Source organism: Myiozetetes cayanensis, unplaced genomic scaffold (genome assembly GCF_022539395.1).
Source record: "Myiozetetes cayanensis isolate MyiCay16 unplaced genomic scaffold, myiCay2020 scf7, whole genome shotgun sequence".
NCBI classification, from domain to species: Eukaryota; Metazoa; Chordata; class Aves; order Passeriformes; family Tyrannidae; genus Myiozetetes; species Myiozetetes cayanensis.
The window spans coordinates 39,546,485-39,569,969 of NW_026087964.1; the positions used below are offsets into that span (position 1 = coordinate 39,546,485).

General features: G+C 36.6%; 1 long non-coding RNA gene across 2 annotated transcripts in view; it reads right to left on the bottom strand.

Annotated features, from left to right (window-relative positions):
- The window catches only part of LOC126651999 (uncharacterized), a 109,263-nt gene that overhangs the window by 6,440 nt on the left and 79,338 nt on the right, over positions 1-23,485 (bottom strand). For both annotated transcript variants that reach the window (XR_007631847.1, XR_007631846.1), the window contains 2 exons: positions 14,443-14,594; positions 13,191-13,301 (listed from right to left, as the gene is read on the bottom strand). This is a non-coding gene — a long non-coding RNA (uncharacterized LOC126651999). The remainder of the gene's footprint in view (positions 1-13,190; positions 13,302-14,442; positions 14,595-23,485) is intronic.

A 23,485-nucleotide genomic window follows, 5' to 3' on the forward strand; every position in this document is an offset into this window, starting at 1 on the left:
CACCAATGCTTTCTTACTTGTACCGCCATAAGTGTGAAGTATTGTAACTCCCATTGTCAAAGCTACTCACTATGAAGGCCCAGGGAAAAAAGAGTCAAATTCTTTCTTACTGTCAAAGATGCCTTAAATTCCTTGACTCTTCAAATGGATAAGTGAAGATAGATGGTTCCAGGTTAAGGCAGTTTGAAGTTACTCTCATACATGTTCAGAATCACCAAGTTTTTAACAGCAGCCTATTTTTTCACTTCCTGTACTCCTGCAGTTGTGTGGTCCCCTGCAGACTGGGCTGTCTTCCACAAGCCATAAAACAACTTAAGGGCTGCCCTGATTTAGACTTGTTTAAAATTCTTCTTGACTGCAGTCATTGCCCAGAAGTGCAGCAGTGCAGGGTGGCAAAACCCAGCCATATTGCAACTAAGAATCTGCCCCCAAGTTGGTTTATTTTAACTGAGTGCCACTCAAGACATGTCAGGTAACAGACTTCCTGTTAGGAGAACTCATTCAAATTCTTGGTAGCACAGAGGGATATTTCATTGTTTACGTCTTTGTACTCATCCATAGAAAGCATCTGGCAAAGCAAATACTTGTCTGGATGAGAGGAATTGAACTTTATGCTTCCAGAGGTAACACGATCCCTGCAGAGAAAGAGGTCTCTACTTGCATGTTGCCTATGCCTCTGCATGAGCAACTGCGTTGTGCATAAGCAGTGCTGTGTATGTGCTGAGACAGGAGCCAGCAAGAGTGGTCCTTTCTTGTCACTCGCTGACCGCTACAAGGAGCTGGTGAATAGATCATAGAATCATAGAATTAGCTGGGTTGGAAGATTAAGTCCAACCCTTGATCCAACTCCCCTGTGATTACTAGATCATGGCACTCAGTGCCACATCCAGCCTCATCTTAAAAACTTCCAGGGACGGTGCAACAGTCCACGTGTCCCTTGCCACCATGTCAGGCCACGTTTCCACCTATGCTACCCTAACATGCGGGATTTGTCTGTCACTCAAAACAGATTTAATTTATTTCACCAGCAATTTTGCTCTCTGGAGAAGTGCCATCTGCTGTCACTCACTGTCTCCAGAGTAAGATACTGCCACTCTTTTACATGTAAATAGCCATTCTATTTTTAACTTTTTTTTTTTTCTTGAATCAACACAGTAACTGTAGTTTATATTTTTCTGCTGCTTCATGGTTTGTTTTTTTTTTCTGGCTCCTACAAGACATCTGGTCAACTAATATTTCAACGAACAATTTTTTTTGATTGTTCAGGAAACCAGCTAAGCATTTTCAGAAACCTCTGAGCTTTATGAAGATGGTGCATATCTTTCTCTGTGTGTTTTAGAAGTGCAAGCTTTCTCTTCCACAATAAATAAAATGCACTTAAAAAACCACCAGACAAACACTTTATCAGCAAGAACCCCCACAATGAAACTTTTTACTTGACACCTTAATGCTTTGATGATTGAAATGGAACATCACACAAATTTAAAAATGAAAAATTAAACAGCTAAAAATAGACTTGATTTGCTTATGCTGTTTTTCAGCAAACTATCATTATTAATGTGAGAATTACTGGTATGATCTTAAGATCACTTTAAGAAAAAATTGCCTTCTTTTTTGCTAAAGATACTGAACAGCAAGATGTACAGTCTCAATGTAATACTAAGATCTTGTTCTTGCAGCAGAGAATGCAAAAGACACCTGTGGTCATATGTTGAATGTTGATCCACTTCCTATTCAGAGATGACACACATCATAAGCCCAACTAGCAAGATTAATTTCTAATTCAGTGGCTCACAGAGAGCTATGATGACTACTGAGATTTTTAAAAGAATGTTTTCCTCAAAGTATAGCACTCTCTGAGCTGAGGATCACTTGTTGATCTCAGCATTTTTTTCTTGATAAAGCTTTTCACTGCCATTGCCATGCCTTACAGGCTACTTGGATCTTCTATTTCGTTCTGCAAGATTTTGTAATGTCTTTTTTGATTTGATTACTGGCATATTGCAAAGGTGAAGGAATTTCCACTGACCCAGAATTACTCTACTTAATACATTTATTCCACTTGATTATAGGAGAAGAGTTTTAGAAATGCATAACTGTTCAACTCACGGTTTTCTGTATGTCCACTTTGACTTCTTGACTAAGAGCTGAAAAAAGGTCAAGATCCTGTGATCAAAATTAAATCCTGCTGCTTATTTGTGTTGAGCAGAAATTCATTACTAGAGGAAGATTAAAAAAAATTCAAAATCTAAAGTGAAAGTTTAAAATTTCACATGTTCTTAAAATCCTTAAAATCAAGCAATGATTTTAAGGAAAAAAAAAAAAGGAAGCAACCAACTAATTGCTTTTTCTTTCTGGCAACATACAGTAACAATGTGAAATACACCTACAGGATGAAATAAAAGTTTTGGGGTTTAATTTTGCTTTTTGCATCAGTACTTTTTAAAGTTATTACAACTGATGTATACACAAACTATTTTTTTAATCAGTTTTATTGTTTTGTTTTACTGTTTCATCCTGGTGAAGTAGAAATTTTCCTGTATCAAATGTTTCACTTTGCAGAACTGTGGGACCTTACAGTTTTCATAGTAATAACAAAGCAGGTTAATTTACCAAAGTTTGAAGATGCAGAATAGTGTAGTCTTAACTCTATTTCAGAAACTATATTTTTCAAACAGAAAATTGAGCCATCAATCAATGCCAAAAATTTGTCACAAAAATATGCACCTTCTACACTTCTTAGCACCTATGAAACTAATGGTTACGAATTCTACCACTTTCAAACTGAAAACTCACCTACTTGCATTACAATTACAGCTAGTATATGGTATAAGATTTAATGGATCTGCAACTCGTCAATATTTTAATTACTGGAATATTAAGCCATAGATATATTAATTTCATGAAATTTGGCAGATTGGCATTGGAACTTTGTAATATGTGAGTGTCTCAAGACTTCATTAGACTCTTGAAACAGGCTATACCTAGTAGCTATACGTAAAGACGTGAGGAACATGTAAGTGAACTGAATGGAGCATGGATACAATAATACTGTTTGCTAAAAGAGTTTACAAAATGTAATATAAGAGCATTTATGAAATATTTGTCTTACAGTCAATAATTTGCTTTTGAAATAGAAATCCCCCTTCCCCAAATCTAATTTTAAGACTTGCTTCTTACATATTTTCAGGGTTTGCAAGGTATAAAAAATCGTAAGTATTGTATAGATAATTTAATTGTCTGTGTAGTAAAAAAGCATCATGGATATTTCTTATTACATCTGTGATAGGTAAGAATGTTTTCATACGTATTTTCTGCAGTTCATGTTACCCTTTCCTATATCAATTGGATAACCAGTAAATTAACACCAAGTTTTCTAATTGTGATCCACTCCAGAGGATGCCATAGAAGGATTTAAGATACTAAAAGTATTTATAAAAATTTTTAAAATTCCCTTTTTGTGATACCTTAACTCAAATTCGTAACACCTGCCTGCTTCTGCCATGCGTTTCTGGGCTGGGCTGACCTTGTTTGGGGGATGCTAGCAGCCAGCATCTTCAGCTTCTCTGGAATCTGAGCACTGGCTACGTAGCTTCTAGCAGTCCTGCTGACCTGTTGGACACATGCAGGGAGTGCCTGCAGGCACTGACAAAACCTCATCTTAGGAGGACATATGTGTCTTTTTTTTGTTTGTGTTTTTTGTTTGGTTTGGGTTTTTTTGGTTTTTTGTTTTGTTTTGTTTTGTTTTTTGTTTTGGATTTGTTTGGTGTTTTTAAAGAAAAGGGGTGCCAGAACTGGTGACCACCTGTTGTAGTAGTAATTAATCTGGAAAGACAAAGCATTGATACTCACTCCCTATCCCACCCTCTCCCTCAATTTGCTGGAGCATAGTTTTTAGAGGCCTGCTCTTTTAAAGGCAGCCAGACAGAGGTGGGTGGGAGTTCTGGAGAAGTTATTTAGCCGTTGGGTGCAGTTACACTTTGCTGCTGCTTTTCAGCTGGTAGCAATTGCAAACACCTGTTGTGCTTTTTGCTTACCCAATTTCTACCAGCTGAGCCCTCGGCATTCCATTTTAGTGTCCTTGCACCAGCACAGGTGTCTTTCAGCCATTGCAGCACTGAGAACTTTGCATTTGTCTTTTCCTTTGTGTTCCTGTGGCAGTAAGCTATTCTTGTTTTAAAGCAGCAAATTGCTAAACTGGGATGGTCATTGTCGCAAAGGGGAAAAGTGTACTCTAAAGTAAGTAAATCCACAGTGTGAGAAGGCTAGGAAAAAACACAGTAGAATACAAATGTTAAAGTGTTTGTCTTGCCTCTGAGAAAGTTGAGAGATGGTTTAATGTTTCTGTAGTTTTTATGTCTAATGGGGGCTGAGGCACGAGGAATATGATTGCTAAGGCCTATGGGCAGTCTGCCTATGACCTGTACTGAAAGTCAGAGACTGCTTGTGTGCAGTATGTATCTCTCTGACTTTTTGTTTTGTCTCTGTGTGTTCCATATCTGAGTGATCTGTGTCTGTGGCAATTTTGAAAAGAATGTTCTGTGGACAAGATCCAGAAGGTTTTGAAACGGCAATTTTGAAACTGCAGCAACCTCCGGTTGCCCTTAAGGAAGAAGCACTGTAAGACGCAGACAGGTACTGGTTTCTGGCACTCCTTTTCTGAGCTTCTTTATTTGGTTTCATCAAACTTAATAAATCAAATGTCAGTGAATGTGATAATCTGACAAGGACAGTCAGATACTTAGTGGGATACTGAGCTGTGTTTAAATTCAGTTCTGTTCCCAAGACACAAACCACAGATGCTTGTTTTAAAAGAATGAACTAATTTTTCCCACAAAATGTGTCAGCAGTATATCCATCCCTTCAGTAGCTTGTACTCTGAATAAGTTTGTCAGAGAGAAAACATTGAAACAATAACTTTTTGAAAAGGAAGTAAAAAAAATCTAGGTAGAAGTTAAACTATTTTATTATGTTTTGGAAAGCTAAGGCTGAAATCCCTTCTTTAATGGCAAGGTTTGTCACTGTCTCCAGTGGGAATGCTTTAAGCAATGGAGTGGAAAAGTATTCTGTGATAGACCACTCTCAGTTTGCTTGTGGAATTGTTCAATTAACCATTTAAATAATGGCATATGTCATGTAAAATACAAAGTGTCATTGGCCAGCTGTCTCTATCTTGTATAAATGTTCTAATTCTTTGGTTGTGCAGTTACATTTGCTCTCTATGAACCCATTGTTCTGACATTAACTATGAAATGATTTATGATATCCTTCTTGTTTACTCTCAGTGACCTGGGAAATAATTTTTCCACACAAGCAGAATTACTTCTGTAGAGAAAGATGCCAGAGAGCCCTGTAAACCTGTAGAGTTTACTTTTCATGTTCTATCACCTTCAGCAGAGATGGGAATTTAAAAGCCATGCTTTGTTCCTTGTCCAGGTGTTCCAGTAGTGGTGCTTCTGGGATAGAGGATGCCCCTCCCTTCTCTCCAGATAGGTGGGATTTAGATTGGGAATTGATGGGGTTTTTTGAAGAATACAAATGAGAATGATAAGAAAAAAAGAACAATCATGGGCTGAGAAAATCTGGCAAGGAAGGAGATCACCTTCACAGATCCTGGCAGTTGGGTCTATGCTCTTTGTTTAGCTTTGCCAAGCTTTGGGCAGTTATGGGCAAGCCCAGAAAGCAGATATTTCCCTTTGTGCAGAAAGAATCTCAGCCACCTGTTTAACCCCTTTAAGAAATATAAATATCTCAGAGGAAAGTAGGCACCAAATGAGATTTCTGAGAATGAAGCTTTTAGACTGGTGTGTTCAAGTTGCCTGAATTCCTTTGTGTTACCTCTAAACTGATATCAATAACTGTAGGTTTCTGAGGCAAATGCATAAAACTGGATGAGTAAAACAGTTTTTCTGCAAAAATTTGCTCCTTTTCTATTGCCAGGAGCCTTTTACAGTTCAACAGGGATTTTCCATGTTAGTTAATGGTTAAACATAGGAATAAGTGTAGTGTTTTAGAGCCTTTAAATGGCTGGCTACTTTTGAGCTCCTCCTGTTCTACAAGGAAAATACTTCTATTTCCACAGATTTGATGTGCCATGTTATGTACAGCATCAAGTACTTGGTATGATTTGTCTCACAGTTTTTCAGAAGAAAGCAATCAGTCACCAGTTGAAACTGCAAATGGGTGCTTGTTCAAGTTTAGTCATTTCAATCCTTGTCTTCAGATTTATCTACAGATTCACAAATTAGGCAAAATAAACCCCTCTCTTTTAAGGGTGTAAAATGTCATTGCATTTTGGACACCACAGCCCTATGACAAAGATTGCAAGAAAAACTATGTTCAAGCATTACTTTAATACTTTTTAAATGAGACAAATAAATTGGTAAAAATAGTTTTTATTTAAAAAATTATGATTGTTTAGTATCAAAATCAGGAAAATGTTTAATTTAAAATATTTAAAGGCAACACTTGAAACCTAAGAATCTAATTACTAAAGGTAAATTCGTAAGGCGTGTGGTTTTTTTTTTTAATGGTGGGTAATTAAGATAATACCTATTTCTAAGTAAATGGAAAGAGCACTGAGTTTTGCTGAATTAGTACTTCTCACAATCACTTCAAATGACCTGTACACTGGTATGATTGTAATTGCCTGGGGTGTTATTCCATTTTAATATCATTCAATTAGGTGAAGAGCTATAGATTTATTTTTTTTTACCTGTTTTTAATGTTAGTTGTGAAGTAGGTGCATATATGGGTATTTTATTGAAAAGAATGTAAGGACTGTGCTTGTTCAACATGCTTCCTAAGCAAGCATCTCCCCCCTATTATAGGAGATGCTTTTATATTTGCCTTCTATTGCTTTTCCTACCAAAGAGGTTTGAAAAAAAAGTCTGTTTAATTCTTTGAAACAACAGGGTGAAGAAGTGGGGTGTGATTTGCCCTTCACCACCTTGGTGTAGTAAACGATAATGATATGGTTGTATATTGTTTGGAGACAATACTAACATTCCAATAATGTGTATGTAAAGTCATCTACCATACTGTTGCAATTTTTATTAGTCTTGGAAAAGAGAAATTTATTGCTTCTTTAAAAAGGCTTGCACAAGTCAGTGATGTATGTTATTTGCAAAGAGACTTCAAACGCTTTAGCAACAGTAAAGTAACACATACTTTGAAAATTACTAGAGGTAATCTCAATTCCTTTTTACTTATTATTACCCTCCTTTGTGTAGGAAGTGTCAAAATGCATAAGAAGAGAGAGAGCATTACTAAACTTCTAACTCTTAAATAGCATTGAGGTCAACTGATGTGTATAATGCTGTCCTCTCCTGAATGTGAGCATTTGGCAGTCCTAAAGGCCTGGACAACTTAACAAATAAGCAGTGGATGGACATGGGTGAAAATGCAAATAATTCTTCCTTTTTTGTGACTAAGTCAAAGCAACATAGGCCAGTGGGTGGCCTGTGGTCACCCATAAAGCTGTAGACCAACCAGCACATTAGGTGGGAAAAGAATATGAGCCCTGGCAGGACAGAGGCTAAAGGTCCTGAAATTATTCTACAGCCAAGAGAAGATGTTTATAGGCCTGGGATAACCTCGACACTTCTATCACCTTGACCTCAGGCTTCTCCTGTGTCAGCAACTGAAGAACCTCTTGCTGTTTGATCCAAGTTATGTGGCAGTAGAGACTTCTCTGACTGATTAGAAACCAGTTAGAGTTTTACCTTCCTCCTTCCTTCTTCTTTTCTCACACTAATCCTGGTGCCATATACATTACACTTAAGTTTTGTAAGAACTAAAAAGCACCATTTTTGAACGAATTCCTCTAAAGAATCTATCTCTGCATGGGAACAATATAAAGGTGAAAAGGTGATGTTAAAATATATTTGTAGCAAACATGACTAGAATTTAGTGAGTTGGCTTATTTGTCCCTGGCATATTTCGCTTTCTTATTGTTTAGTATTTCTTTCCTGACTATAATATTTCCTTTGTTAATTGGATACTTGCTTTTTAATAATAAACTGCATGACACTGTCCTTGATAGCTGACTGGTTACAATGACCAAGTTTTCCTTGGACTTTTAAATAGAGAATTCCTTGTCTTATGTGAATGAGAGGAGGAGAAAATCTCTTGTATTTCAAGACAGATCTACCCATGTGGGAAAGTAGGTGGGGAGTACAGTGCTGGTGCATTGGGCTGCCGCTTCTGTGGTCCCCTGTTCCAGGATTATGTGCTGTGTATAGTATCATCTCCAGTACATGGCTTCAAGTAGGCAAAAATCCATGCAAATATTTTGATCAAAACCAGGTGTGAGTGGAAATGGAGGACCACTATGGCTTTTGCAGAAACTACCATTTTGTGGTCTGTTGTGAACTTCAGTGTGGGCTATATTTGATAACTGTGGTATTTATAATGAAGGGTTAGGATGATGGTTTCCGTGCTCTGAACAGTGAGGTTGCGGTACACGGCCTTCACAACTACATTAAATAAAATAACAGCTATGGATTTGCAAGGACTCTGCTTACTGGGACCATATAGTTTCCCTGACTTGCTTGCTGGTCTCTAGGAGATGCTGAGTAATTAAACAAGAAAAAAGTGGTTAGCCTGTTGGTAGCCTCAGGAACGTGAGACACAAGAATAATGATCCTGATGAATTTCAGTTCCGTTGAATTGAAAAAAGAGCTTGCTGCATTTTGATTTTATAGAGCCTAAGTGCCATTATTTTCTTTGCTTGACTTCTCTTTCTTCCTGCCAAGATATGTAGGCCCTATATTAGCAATCAGGATGAGGAATATGGGTGATGATTTCCGCAAAAACACAATGCAGTGTCTTTAGTTTGGCACAAAACATGCTTCCCTTTTTCCCCAGGCTGCTGCAAAGCTAAACATGTATGGAGACTTATCTTCACTTATGTAAATATTCATTTTTGAGAATTTCATTAGCATAACTTTTAACCTCTTTCATTCCAGAGAAGGTTTTATGCTCTGAAAGAGAAGCTCTATTTTGCAACACATATAGTTCTCTAAGCTTTCATATAACTACTGTCACAACATAATTGGAGTTACTACTGATCTGTTTACCGGGAGGAAAAAGAGGAGAAAATCCTACTTTTCTAGGAAGTTTTTATTCAGTTGCAGTGTGCTCTCAATTGTCATGCTCTACTTTTTGAGCTTTTTGTTCTTTCCACTTATGGTGAGAAAAACAAGATATAAAGCATTTGTGATGGCATAAAATGACTTGTATGCATGGGGAAAAAAAAAATCTTGAAATGATAAGGATGTGATTCTTGCACCTAAGTGCTAGAGTGAACCAATCCTAGAAGCTTTGCCAGGAACTGGGCATAGGACTTTCCTGATGTGGAAGCTCAGCTTCTCATCAAGTTCTTTTTAAAATCTTTAGAGAGAAAGAGAAGACTTTATGGTGTGGTTCTTCTTCTGACTTGTTTCAGATGCCTTTTTTATAGCAAAATGAATTATTCTCTAGAAATATTTCTTTCTATTGTCTATAAAGATATATAATTTCAAAACTAGACACATACATTTAGTGACATAATTATAGCCACCCAAGGTCCTTCACTGCCACTTTACCACTTTCGTATAAATAAATAAATAGGTTCTGTTACAAAAATATTGTATTTTTTCCTGCATCAAGAAGCTTCAATAATTTTGCAAGTATAATTATTTTTATGCTGCTGTTGACTTTGCATAGTCTGTGTAACATGATGGCGGTCCATGTCACAGAAGACTTGACTATTAGTTGAGGAAATCAATGAAAAACATTGTGGGTGTTTTTGTTTTGTTTTTTTAACAGCTGGTATTATAAAACATTAAAAAAGGGGAAGTGCTGTAAATATATACTCTGTCATTCTGTTATCATTTAATGATGGAAACTTGTATGCAAGTACAAGTAAAGCTATTTACTGCTGCTTCTTTCTTTTCTGGTACACAGGAATACTTGTCACTTCATCCACTGCTTCTGAGAGTAGTGGTGTTAAAGCTCTGTCATAATGACAGCCTAAATGTCTATGTTGATGACTGATTTAAACCTCTGGCTGCTTGATTTATTTCCAAAAGCCTGAACCTGGTCTAGAGGAGCAGGGTGCTTTCATAGTTCATGACCTCAGTGGACTCAAACTGGGTCTGTGGTTAGACAGCTCTATTTTCCCTGGGTGCTGTGCTCCTCTGGATTCATAAAGACTCCTGGAGCTGGAATTAGGAAATTTATGAGTTCAGATATGAAGGGTTTGATGTAAGAAAGTGCATAGCATTTAAAAAAAAAAAAATATTTTGTGTAGTTGAAATATGCCTTGCACTCAGAACTTCAATTTTTCTCAACATTAAAAAGAGAAGTGGAATCGTTCTCACACAGAACTGAAAATAATTACAAACAAGTTGTTGTAAGTTTATTGACAAATGATACGTATTACCAAAACCCAGAATTTTGTGCAACTTGGTGGGAAACCTACCTTGCCTTAATAATACTTCATTATTTACTTATATCATTATTGTTCTGATTTGTTTGGTCACTGGATAATTTCATGTGACTTATGTTAAATGCCAAAATGTGAAAAAGTATTAAACCATGTCTTCCACCCCGAAGAGTAATGGAAGAGGGCTGTTACACTTCTGAATTCTTTACTTCTGGATTAAATCAATTATTTCAGAACTATAAAGAAAATGCTCGTGTCTCGGAGAATAATTACCAAGTAGACACCCTTTAACACCCAGAACAAACATCTGGATCATGTTGACTGACTTTTCACCATGGCAAAAAGGATGAATGAAATATAATTCCTGTTTTCTGATATCACTAGGATTTCTTCATTCTCACAACAGCTGGAGCTCCAAATATAAGCATTTATATATTCTTTTTTTTTTAAAGTGTTACAGATGTTATGTGTTTTAAAAAGAACTGGCACATCTTACTATGAAGCAACTTGTGTGTCAAATGGAGTATATAAATGAATTAGTTTTTACATGAAGTCTTTGTTAATCATTAATTTGAGCAAACTATAAAACATTGATGTCTTTGCAAGATATATGAGTAGTATCAGAATAAAGTAATAAGTGCTAATTATTTATGAATAGACTAAGCTGTTTCATTTTCATTTTCTGCATGTGTTTTTTGGGATTTTTTTTTCTTGTATCTGTATGTTTGATTTTCTTAAGTATTTCTAGTGCTCTATTATTTCTAGAATAATATTCTTAATACAGTATAATCTTCTGTGATAAACTGTAGCAGACTGGCTCTGGGACAGAAAAAAAAGCTATGCTAAATTGTGGTCTGAATTTTAGGTCCCTTGTTAGGCTTTAAAAGAAAGAAGTGCATTAAAAATAGTTTGACTCTTTTATGTGGTGGATTAGCCTGGGTTTAGCTTCTTTGAAATCTGGTAATCAGATAAAGTTCTACACAAAGCAACTGCAGCTCTTTGCACTAGTGCTTACGGTGAGGACCAGCTTGAGGTCAGTGATCAAGATGAAGGTACATTTCAAAGAATTTCCCTTGGGAATGTGTGCTGAGAACTGCTGATGGATCAAAAGCACTGGTCTGTGGCAATGAAAAGACACAGAGAAGCACTTACTGTCATGGAAGTACAAACTGTGTTTGCAATAGCACTTGGCATCTTTTGTAAAGTGCATGGCTATCAGGACAACGGGAAGCATGACAGCCTGCCTTACGTACTTAATCTTCTGAGAAGAATTATTTAACCAGCTGTGGCACCTCTCTTTCATGTCTGGACAAGGAGGCCTAGGCACTGGTGTAGGTTTTCTGAGAGTGAAACTGGTCTGTTTTCCCTGACAGTGGAACTGATTCAGTGTTGCTGAAGTGAACATCTTCATCAATGGGGCTGTCCCTGGCCGCTTTGCTATTAGGCTCAGGTAGGATTGCAATGTGCAAAAAGAAAGAAGTCAGTCCTCTAAAATAGAGAAAATAGAGTGTTTGCTGCCACTCTTGAGCATGAGAGAAGATTTTCCTACTCATTCCATGTAATTTCCCAAAACTACAAGCATTTCTGTTGGCTGGACTCTGTTTGGCAGTAGAAGTGAACGTGAATAATGCCATCACATCTTCTCTGTGATAAAATGATACACATTCTAGCCTAGGATCCATTGAAACTTGCAGACAGGCACACACAAGCAAAAGGCAATATAGCTGTTTGACTTGATTGGTTTTTTTCTTCTTTACATCAATTTGGGAAGGAGAACTGGCTTATTGCTTTTTGTAGTTCAAAACAAATGTATGAGCTTATATATATATATTTTTATATATATATATATGCCTAGACAATGCAGGAAGTAGTTTTCAGTGGGATTGATACAGACCATAAAATGAAGCTTTTGTAACTGCAGCTGCTTTTTGTAGAAGGAGAGTCAGAATGCCCTCTCCCTGCTGCCTCTATGAAATTTTGAATAAGTATGATATGCCAACAGAGTTCTTACCCAGAACTCCTGGGCATGTTATGAAGTATGTGAAGAAGTAATTGGCAATTACATAGGAATTTTACTACACTGTATTTTATTCTGTCTTCCTAATTATTCCAAGAACACTTTCTGGGTGCTGTATAAAAAGGCTGTTAGATTTTTTTTCCCCCTTTGGAGACTGAAGTGATCACTCCTTCATGTTGGTGACAAACTTCTAGTATTTACAGAAACTTTTTTCATAGGTGGTCTGAATTTCTTACTTCACAGCATGCTCTGTTGCAGTATTGTATTTTGAACTTGACAACTGTGTGTAATGAGTACAAATCTGAATGATCCAGTAGTCATCTAGTAATTAGCTAGTGGCTATAATGTTTTAAGAGGGTAAGTACCCTTACAGGATGAGCAGTACCTGTGCTTGATGACAAGTGTAACAAAATAAAGAATGCATTAAATTTAAAGCCACTGGTGAGTGATTTTAGGAAAAAATTGCTTTAATATATCTTACACATGCAGTATGCCAGGATGCCTACTGTATATGTAAGACAAGAACTAAGAACTGCCCGGAAAGTCTTGTATCCGTGTGCAGGAACTTGACTACAAGCAGCTATTTACATTTTGGGACCATTAAAATTTGTGGTTATTTTGCTATGTCTGTGACTTTTGTAAAGGAGAATTCCTACCATATGGGATATCTGTCTTCACTTTGCTCCAGTGTTTGCTTTGGTGATTCTTCTTCCCATATGACTACTGCTGTGTACTGGGACTTACCTCAGTTAATGTACAGACTGACTTCTCAGAAACCACTTGGAAAGTTATACCAAGATTGAAGGGAATTCATCTGTAAATTGCCAAATTCTTTTTGTGTCTGAAGCGAGAGCACTGCAAATTAACAATGAGAACATTAGTATAGTTAGTCTGTCTCAGATCAGTTACAACTGAAATGTTTTCAGCTAATGTATCCAGCTGCTGCTGTTGTCATGTTGATATCCCAAACCAAATGGAGAAAGAGGAGATGGGAACAGCATGAAGAGCAAGATGATGTAGTGGGATTTCATTTTTTAAGTTAGGCTGATATGGCACTCTCCTTAGGTGGGAAAAAGTGACAGCAAAAAAGGAGACAGAAGAAATGGGATGCCAAAAAAGACTAATGTGGTCTGATGGTTGCTACTCCCCAGGCCCACGTGTTGCTAGTGCAACAAACCAAGAGTTATTTGCAACCATTTCACAGTTTTTTCCCTGATCTTTTTATTGGAGACTGGAAACTCATTAATCTGGAAAGTAGCCAGTAGCTTTAGCTTGCGCTCATACTTGGGTATGAAAGTGTGAGAGGTACTTGGCACAGGGGCACAGAGCAGAAATGGTTTAGATTTTAAGTGCTGAAATATTAATGGGGCCCAGGGAAAGTCTTGTCTTGTGAACACGTTATTCTGTAATTATTCAGTTTTCACCTTCCTCAGAAACATCCAGTTTTAGTCACCAGTAGATAAAATATTCTGGCAACTAGCCTGATTTAATGAAGGTAATGTTTGTTGAAAATTGTCAAAAGTTATACTGACAGAAACTTTCAGAACATGGTTAAGCAGGTACACAGACTGAAATATCACTCAGTACTAATTTAAAGTGCAGGAAAAATATTTCTACTCCATTTTCTTTAAAACATTAACCTTACTGCAGAACATAAAAGAATAGATGAACTGAAAAGTTCACCTTCCGTTTATGCTTGTCTTTGTCCTCTGTAACACTGGGACCAGTGAGTGAGTGAGGCAGCTACCAACTCACACTCCTTTGCTGCCACAGGTAAGAGTATTCCTCAAAGGACAGAGCTCATATGCCTAAACTTGTTTGGTGAAATATTTTCAGATACCCCCAGTACATGCCTGATCCTAGTTTTGCATCATGACTGTTTGAACATAAAATGTAAGAACAAGGTAACAGAACAGCAGCAGCAGTGGTTCCTTGGGTATCTACACTGGTTTGCTGTTATTTAAAATGTACAGTTTTGTCCTCTCTAATTCCTTACCTTATTTTCTTATGGTCTTGTCTTATGATGGTCCTGATGCTGATGGCACATTGGACTGCCTTTGCACTAGCATTTCAAGTCAGGGATGTGCTTCTGAAGCAAATCTCTGGATTGTCCCCAGTTGCATTGGATTATATTAGGGGAGGGGTGGTCTGCAAGCACATAAAATAGGTTCCAAACATTAACATGAGAAATTCCATTTAGGCATTTAGGTTCCCCATTATCTAACTGGGAGTAGCCATAATTTTTGATGCCAAATTGTAAGAGAAAAAAAAGAAAAAAAGAAAACATTATTATTAAGTGTTTGTTAAGACAATGCAAATAATTTACGGTTCCATAAGAGCTTTGCTTTAGTAAGCAGCTGTCAGCTTGCTGATTTTCAGATTTGGAGATGTCCTCTAGTGAAAGTGCATTGTTTTTGTCTGCACAGGTCTGCCAACAGATTTCTTACAGAAAAGATGTGTTTCAGACTGAATCAGAGCTGTGTTAAGCTTATTCTTCTCTCTCTAATAATGTTACTATGTTAAAGTATCAGGGCAGAGCATGGTGGTGGTGAGAGTGGTATTTCTCTCAATACTATTACAGATTAAATATGGTTCAGGAACTACCAGAAGCAGAAGGAGTGTTTATGTATTTAATTCCTTTTCTACACAGATTTGTCCAACTGAATGTAGAAAAAAAACACAAAACAAACAAACAAAAACCCAAACAATACCACACAGAAATCATCAAAGGGGCCAACCAATGAAGTACAACAACAAATACACATATGAGTAGTTACACTGTTTGGTGGCATCAAGTTTTAACTATATACTATAGTGTATGAAGAAACCTCATTTTAGTTTGTTTTGATGGCTCTGACCCTAGTAGCCTCATCTGTTTTTAACCCTGATTTTAAAAAAGGCAATGAATGGTTTTTTGCCCTCATTTTGTCCCAGTACAGAGGGTTTTATGAGCCTCTGCCACACTACCTTTCAGTCTGATCCTTGACAGGATGAAAACAATTGATTTTGTTTTTTTCTTTTGTGGAAACAAATTCTGATAGTCCTTGTTGTATTCACTTAACCTCTTACTAATTCTACTATTCCTGTCAAACTGTTGTGCTTCCCTTGGACTCATCCTTCAAAATGAAAATGAAGGCAAGTTTTATGCTGTGCTGATGCCTTAAGATGCTGGGTTGCTTTTCTTGTCTTTCTGCATTTTACAGAATGATACCATGAATTATTTTCACTGTCATTGTAAATAAGAAGTGCTACTCTCATTATTTGCCTGTGTTTGGACTGGGGCATAGGCCCTTTCTGTGGGCTGCTTTTATTTGCTGGTATGACAGGAAACTAATCTGAAGAAATACAGTAATTTTATACAATATCTGACTTTGTATTTACAGAAGGGAGCAATGGGAGCCCAGGCTGTCTGAAGGGAAGGATGATATTCTTTTGATTGTCAACTGGGCCAGTGTAATGGTTTGTGCCCATAAAACTGCAGCTGTGATTATTTTTTGCATGTTTCTTACACCTAAATTGGGGACTGTCGATGGTCTTTGGGCAAGAGGTTTAAACTGTATCCTATTAGGCTCATAGGAGGGTGAAATGAGAATATGTGGACCAGAAATGATGCTTAATTTTCTCATTTCTTGAAACTTAGAAAGTATTATGACCTCAGTCATGTTGCTGTGTTTCAAAGTACATGAAATGAAAATTTATTTTGGATGTAGAGCAGAGAATAACTGAACTATAGAAACTTGCTCCAAATAGAAGATCATAAGCCTGTGGCATTTTTGCAAATGACTGTAAAACCAGTGTTCTCTGAACAATGCTGTTTTGACTGGTCAGTGACAGTTCATTCGATCAGGTGGATGTCTGCTAGTTAGGATGGTTTTGCCATGACTGCACCATATCTTTTAAAAAGAACAACAATAATAAGTGCAATAAAGCAGGAGACAAGCTAAGTTCAATTTTAGAAATATAATGAATTATATCAGAATTATAATAATTATTTGCTTTTTCAAAATAATTAATGAAAAAAGTTGTGACTGTTCCAAATGGGAATAGGTAATCCTGAGATTTGTAGGTAATGTATTATGTGTTAAAAAGCTTGCTAATTTGTTGTCATTTATTATGAATAATTAGTATTGTCCTAAAAGATTTATTTAATACTTCTCTGCTTCAGTGTAAAACACTTTTTGCTCACCAAAAGCTGTGACTAGTGTTAACCAACCCTACATAAAACCTTTTAGCAGTGTCAATTTATTGTGCCCTCTGTGTATTTATAGTGTCAATAGCTCTCTGTTAGAAATTTTATTCTAAACCACTTTTGTAGTGAAACATAAAGCAATCTCTTTAATAATCTAACGGAAGTTCATTGTGTTTAAGTAAGTTTCAATGCGCAGTTCTTTCTGTTCTAGGGCTGGTTGTGGGGATTTAGCATCTGTCTCTTATCTCAACAATATTAGCATAGTTTTGGGAAAAAATTGAAATGGAAGGAGTGGTAGATGATAAACTGAGAGAAAAAGTTTGGATTTCATGTGATTAGGCTTACCCTTAGCTCTGCTTTAAGAACAAAATAGAATGATATACTGAGTCCGAATGTGAAAGAGGCAAGACAGTAAGCACTACCCTTCCATACTAATTTGACACCTGATGCAATTCTTCATATTAAGTTTGCTTTGAGGTTAGCTGAAAACATTTTAACACTCAGCACACTTGATTTCTTCTTTTTTAAACTGGGGATAGCCTGGGAACCATCAAGTGCCAAATGCTTTCATCAAATCCCCCATAGACAAAAGGGGATTCTATAGGAAATCCATTTACTCTCAGGAGGTTTCAACAAAACACATTTTCAGTTATTCAAAGTGAAAGAATAAATCTGTAGCTCTTTCTAAAGAGACTTATTTCATGGCCCTAGGAGGCAGACACAGTACTGGATTTAAAACAAAGCTGAAACAAAAGCATCCTCACCAGGTTCAGTAAATTGTGGTGATATTTTATCGGTCTGTAATACATCTGAATGTGAGAGCTATTCAGTTACTGCCCAACCTAGCAACACAGATAGCCTATCAGGGGAAAAATATATGCTGTGGGGATGATGAATTTTGATTAAATAAAGTAATGTTGAGTGGATCAGCCTCTCAATTAAAAGAGAGAGCTGTGCTCTGATCTGATAGCTGTGATCATGACATAGAAGATTACTTCTACAGCAGTGGAAATCTTAAACAAACAACGTGATGTTTTACCTGTATTTAATCTTTCTCATTGCAGATCATCTTTATACGTAAACACACTGGTAATTAACCTTGCCTGACTTATTTAACGAGGACACAGTTGCTGCCACAGTAAAGGCTCATAGCTCAAACACAGGGCTGATGTTACTGAATAAATACAGTGAGGGGAAGCTGACTAGCTCTGGAGGTCGACTCCCACACCACACAATAACCCTGGATGACAGCCAGCAGGTAATGTACCTATATGCATCCATCTGTTGTTTTACATCAAGGATAAATGGTTATATATATATACATAACTTTTGGTGGCAGAGACTACTTCTGCATGTATTCCTACTGGGCATTGAGGTGTCAGGAGGTAATCAATTGCCTCTTTGTTTAGTGCAAAATACAGAAATATCTGCTTGTGCATATTTTCTGTAAAGATCAGGCTATAGCATCTATTTGAACTCAGTTTTAGAGTAATTTATAGACCAGCATGGTGCTTGCTAGGCCATTCACAAGCATCCCTCTCACTGTGGTATATCAAAATACTCCACAGAAACATACTTCATCAAATTCATACTGCTACAGTATTTGACCAGTGATGTGTAGACCTGCAGTGCAGAATGCTGCAGGAGTACAGACAAGTCTTTTATGGGATGATCAGTGTTCTTCCTCTTCAGTGATAGCATTCATTAATGGAAATCTAAATGTTCTTGCCATATAACACATTCTGAAACAGTACCAAAAAGAATATGGGAACTCTCTGAGTTTATTTCCCCTCTGTTGTTTACAAGGTCGATGAAAATACTGAATTTTTATAAGAAGCTAATTTGTAAAGAATCACTACAAACCATAATTCTTATCAGTTAGTCTGTTTTAGTTGAAGAAAAAACTCATTCTCTGACAGAAAATTATATGGGTTTTTTTTAGATTGTTTAAATGAGAGACAGTTTGAATCACCATTGTGCATTGTATATAAAAAATGGAAATGAACTGCAAAGTTATCAGTGCCATCTTGATATATAAAATTACTTAAATATTTGTTAGGTATGATGAAATAAAACTAGCAGCCAGAATTTCTGGTTGGTTTTGGTGGGATGACTTTTTTTTGTTGACTTTTTTTTGGTGGGTTTTTATGTTTGGTTTTTTTTTTCCTGAAGCTATGGTTTCCAGATGTGTGGGATCAACAGTAGTTGTACTAGGTTTGATGATATGTTGTGGCTGAAGGCTTGAGACTTTAAAGATGCATGTTATGTGCAGCAAAGGAAATGGGAAGGAACTGTAGACTGGCTGAAAACATTAATGCTTAGAACTCAAAATTAAAGCATACAAAAGTTTCTGAGAATAGCATAAGAATCATCACAGTTTTTGAAAGGAATATTTCAGGCTGGCAACATTTTAAGAGAAGATAGTATATAAAACCTCCATTGCTTCAAAATATGTTATACTCTGAGCTCATTTACAGTATGTAGGCTGAGTTCACAGGACTGTATCCTTTTTAATGGATATTGCTTCATTGAAATTCATGGTTTCTATTATTTGCTGATATTCTACACTTTATATGTAAATGTCTTTACAGTTTCACCTGCAAATAAAAACATATAGTTGCAAAACAAGCAAACACAAACAAACAAAAAAGCAGAAGAAATTAATCCTCTACATGATGATAATTGGAAGATTTAGCAAGTGTTGTAAACATGTCATACAAGGACTGCAATTTGGCTAGGTCCACAGAAAATGTTGTAGGCATTTTTGGTACTGCTATATTATTCCATTAAGTGTGTGTTTAGATTTTATTGTTAGATAGATTCTGATAATGTAGCTTGGTGTAGCCCATTTTCAAAATAAGAATAGGTACTGCAGTTCTTGCCCAGAAACTATTAATGTGGCACCCTCATAGAAATCATAGGAACAGCATAAGAAACAGTCTTTCAATAAAAAAATTACTCTGAGTCTGCAGCCAGGAGCTAGAGAGATTTGATGAGAATGGAAATAAGAAAAAACAGGAGCGGATTAATTGCTTGTGTCAGCACTAGGCTAGCGTCCACACTTGCCTTCAGATTAAAATTCAATTTCTTTGAAATAGTAGCAATGAATTATTTAGTAAATTGTTTAATTTTTTCTTAAGCAATGAAAACATTTTGGTATTGAAACTGTTTTTGAGGTTTGAAAGGAATAAAGCATGACTTAATTTCAGCAGTGATAAATAATAAGCCAGGACATAAGTTTCCTAAATCACAACTACCGAGTATTTTCATGTACCTATTTGATTAAGAACTGTTTCTAAGGGAGATAGATTTCCTTTCCTCATCATGTATAATGATGATGCACTTCTCATAAAAAAACAGTAAATAAGCAGTACTCAGAAAAATCCTTTGATTATTGCTTCTAAATGTGCTTAGATCTTTGTGCTCATTTAAAAAAAAAAAAAAATTCTTTTTTTCCTTGAAAGAACAGGTATAGCACCCAACTAGAAGGTAAATACTAATCCCTAGGTATTTGCTTACCCCATTCACTCCCACCAGTAACCAGTCCAAACTGATCCAAGTCTACATAACTTCATCATGATGTCTTGAAAAACTCACAGACTGTGGTGAATTAAATCTTCTGTCTCTTCCTCACAGTCGTTGAATGGTAATTCCATGCATTTCTGGATTTTGGGCTATTGGGTGGATTTCACTGAAGCCTGGAAATCATGAACCTTGGCTGGGTTGTGTACAAAGAGCATTTGGGGCTTGAGATGTGAAACTCTACATCTATTCACCTGCCAAGGAGAGTAGGTGGTCATTCCTATGTAGGGAAGGGGAAGCTGGAGTTGCTTCAGTTTCATAAACCAAATACATGGGCAAAGCATGTGAAATACAGCTAATTCACTTATTGACAACTTCCTAAATGTTTACAGCCTCTTTGTCCCCCTCCTCCCTGTCCCTTCTTCTCCCTCCCCAAATGAGGAAGGTTCTGATGGAGTTATTTGTAAATCTTGTGGGTAGAAGAGGATATGGAAGACAAGATAGCTCAGAGCACTGAAAGTAGACCAAATGGTGTCCTACTTAGATTCAAATCTGCTACATTTTTAAGTCTGTGCCACCCATGTACAAGGGAGGACATATGTAACAAACGTCCATTATTCTGAGTTGGAAGGAACCAGAAAAGATCATCAAAGGTCCAGATCCTGTCCCTGCACAGGGCAACCCCAAGAATCACACCATGTGCCTGAGAGGTTTGTCTGACTCTGTTTGCCAAGGAAATCCTATTTGTTATAGAATAATGAACAAACTTTTATTTTGTTCCTCTGGAAGATAATTATGGATCTGGCTTAACATAGACCTTTGTTTTTATAAGAAGTCCTTCTGAACTTGGTGATAAACAAGGAATAATGTGTATCAGATACCAACCATAGGCTAGTCTTTGCCATATGCTAGCAACATTCACTGTCTCAAACCACTTCATGTTTTTTCCACACAACATTTTAAAATATAACTTTATTTTAAATGCATTTTTCTCTTGGACAGATATTGTTTAATTCTTAAAAGAGCAGGTGATAAATTAAAAGTCTATGTGAGCTTCTTGCCATAGTAAATTAAAGAATAAATCTACAACAAAATGTAAGATCAGTCTTGTGACTGACAGTTTTATTAATAAGATGATACGAGAAGAATCTTGGAATCCAGAGCAATAGACTGCTAGGGCTCCTGCTCCCTGTGGACAAGAAAGATGTATAAATCTTAAAAAATTAAATTCTTTACATTCTTGAAACTAAGTTGAAAACAGTAGTTTATATTCAGGCCTGTTTGGGCTTTTACTGATTAAATGAGTGTTGCATACAGTACCATGTGAATACATAGCCAGTAGGCTTTTATCAGTCTGATACATGCTACTGCCACCAGTCTCCTAGAACTTTAACAATACAATTCACTAACAACAATCAGATCAGCTGTGTGCAGTAATAAATACATATTTCATACCTACCCACAGCTCTTTGTATATGGTGAACATGGGCATTCTATATCTGTACAGTTGCATTCTCTGACAGGCTCAACATTAAATATACCTATAAAAGCTAGTGGTAGTACAAATAACTGTGATCAGTTCTAATATTCAGACTGTTTCAGAATAATTTCAGATGTTCTCTAGTCTCAGTTGTGAGTTCAGCTCATGTGAAATGTCACACTTCTGTCACATTTTGTCTTTTTACATTTGCAACAGCAGAAGATTTGAATTGGATTCTTAGCAGGTCATACTTTATATGGAGAAATATCCATATAATAACATTGTAACTAAATTCCTGGAAAACTCTACACTGAACTATGAACAGCTTCCAAGAAGAAACTATTGACGTTTGATTCAATGTAATACGATTGTCGAATATGTCCAAGAACTAAAATTGTGATGTTCTTAAATCACAAAACACTTAATTCAAAACACTTCTACATCCAAAGTGCACTGTTGAATGGATACTTCAGCAAAGACTTGGCTAATAATTGTCAAGGTAGTATAGCAATGGTTTTAAAAGACTATAGTTAGTAGAGGCAAAAAGACCCCAAACCAACACACCCCTCTCCCTCCACAAATGCCCCCCCAACCTTCCCCAGAAAAAAAAAAATCCTTTGCAATATATTTCATTTCTATAGATTTTTTTAATCCAGTTTGGTATCACACCTATCATGCTAAACCTCTACAATAAGATGTGGCTACACACACCTATGTTAAAGCACTTATGTAAACTTAGCCTTATAGTTACTTCTCGATTAAGCTACCTTTTTTTTTAAAAAAGAGTTTAATTTGGGAAAACTTCTTCCTTTCTTGCACACCCCCACCCATGCTGTGCTCACTTCAGAGGAGAGAGGATCAACTTCTGAAGTGTACAGCTATGGGATCTGTAAATACAGCTTTCCAAAACTTTGAGAATGAGACTGAAAATTATGGTGCTTAGAGACTGCTATTGCGATCAGTGCTTGCACAGCTGGGAAGAAGAGATTTCTTGTCTTAATCTGCACATATTCATATTAAATGGTCGGAACAGATAATCAAAAGCATTCTATGCTTTGGTTCGAGACTAGGGAAGCCTAAAATTGCTGTGAGGAAGATAATGAATTCTTTCACCTACATCTTTGGTAACTTCCTTTCAGTTATCAAGAGGGCTGGCTAAGAGCTATCCTTTCCTTCCAGAAGCTGGTTAATTAAATGCCATCTGAATAATGCAGATGCATAGCATGGATTCCAATGTAGCCTTTTCTGAACAATTTTAAATCAGGATGAAAATCTCTAGTTTGTTTTTTTTTTCACTGTATGTTTTTAACAATATAGTGTGAACTTTACAATAGAAATCAGCTATGGGTTGTACATCCTATACAATTTCTTGGGGTGAACGGGATTATGATACTTACCATCGTATTCTCTCAACAGTTTCAATTTCTTCAGTGTTGAACTGCATTATTGTAAACAGAACTGCCTCATCAGTAATTTTGTATCATTTTATAAACATAGTGCAATCAGAAACAAATGACATTATTTGAAAGTTGGGATTGTTTTGTTGTTGTTGTTGTTGTGGTTTTCCCCCCCCTCCCCCAGAAATAAGGGACACTTCAAAACAGAACTGAGGAAAATCTACATATCATGGTTATCACAGCATCACTAGGAGATGATTTTAACTGTCTCAGTAGTAGCATTGCTACTGGATTATTTGGTTACAGAAGAGAAAGTCTTGTTCAATCAGAACCCTGCAGTGGGATTTTGCTTTGTACATGACTGCTCTGCCTGATGGTACAGTGCCTGATGCCTCCACAGCCCTTTGATAGGTACAATAAACATTGTGAGTAATAAGCAGAAATAGCCCAT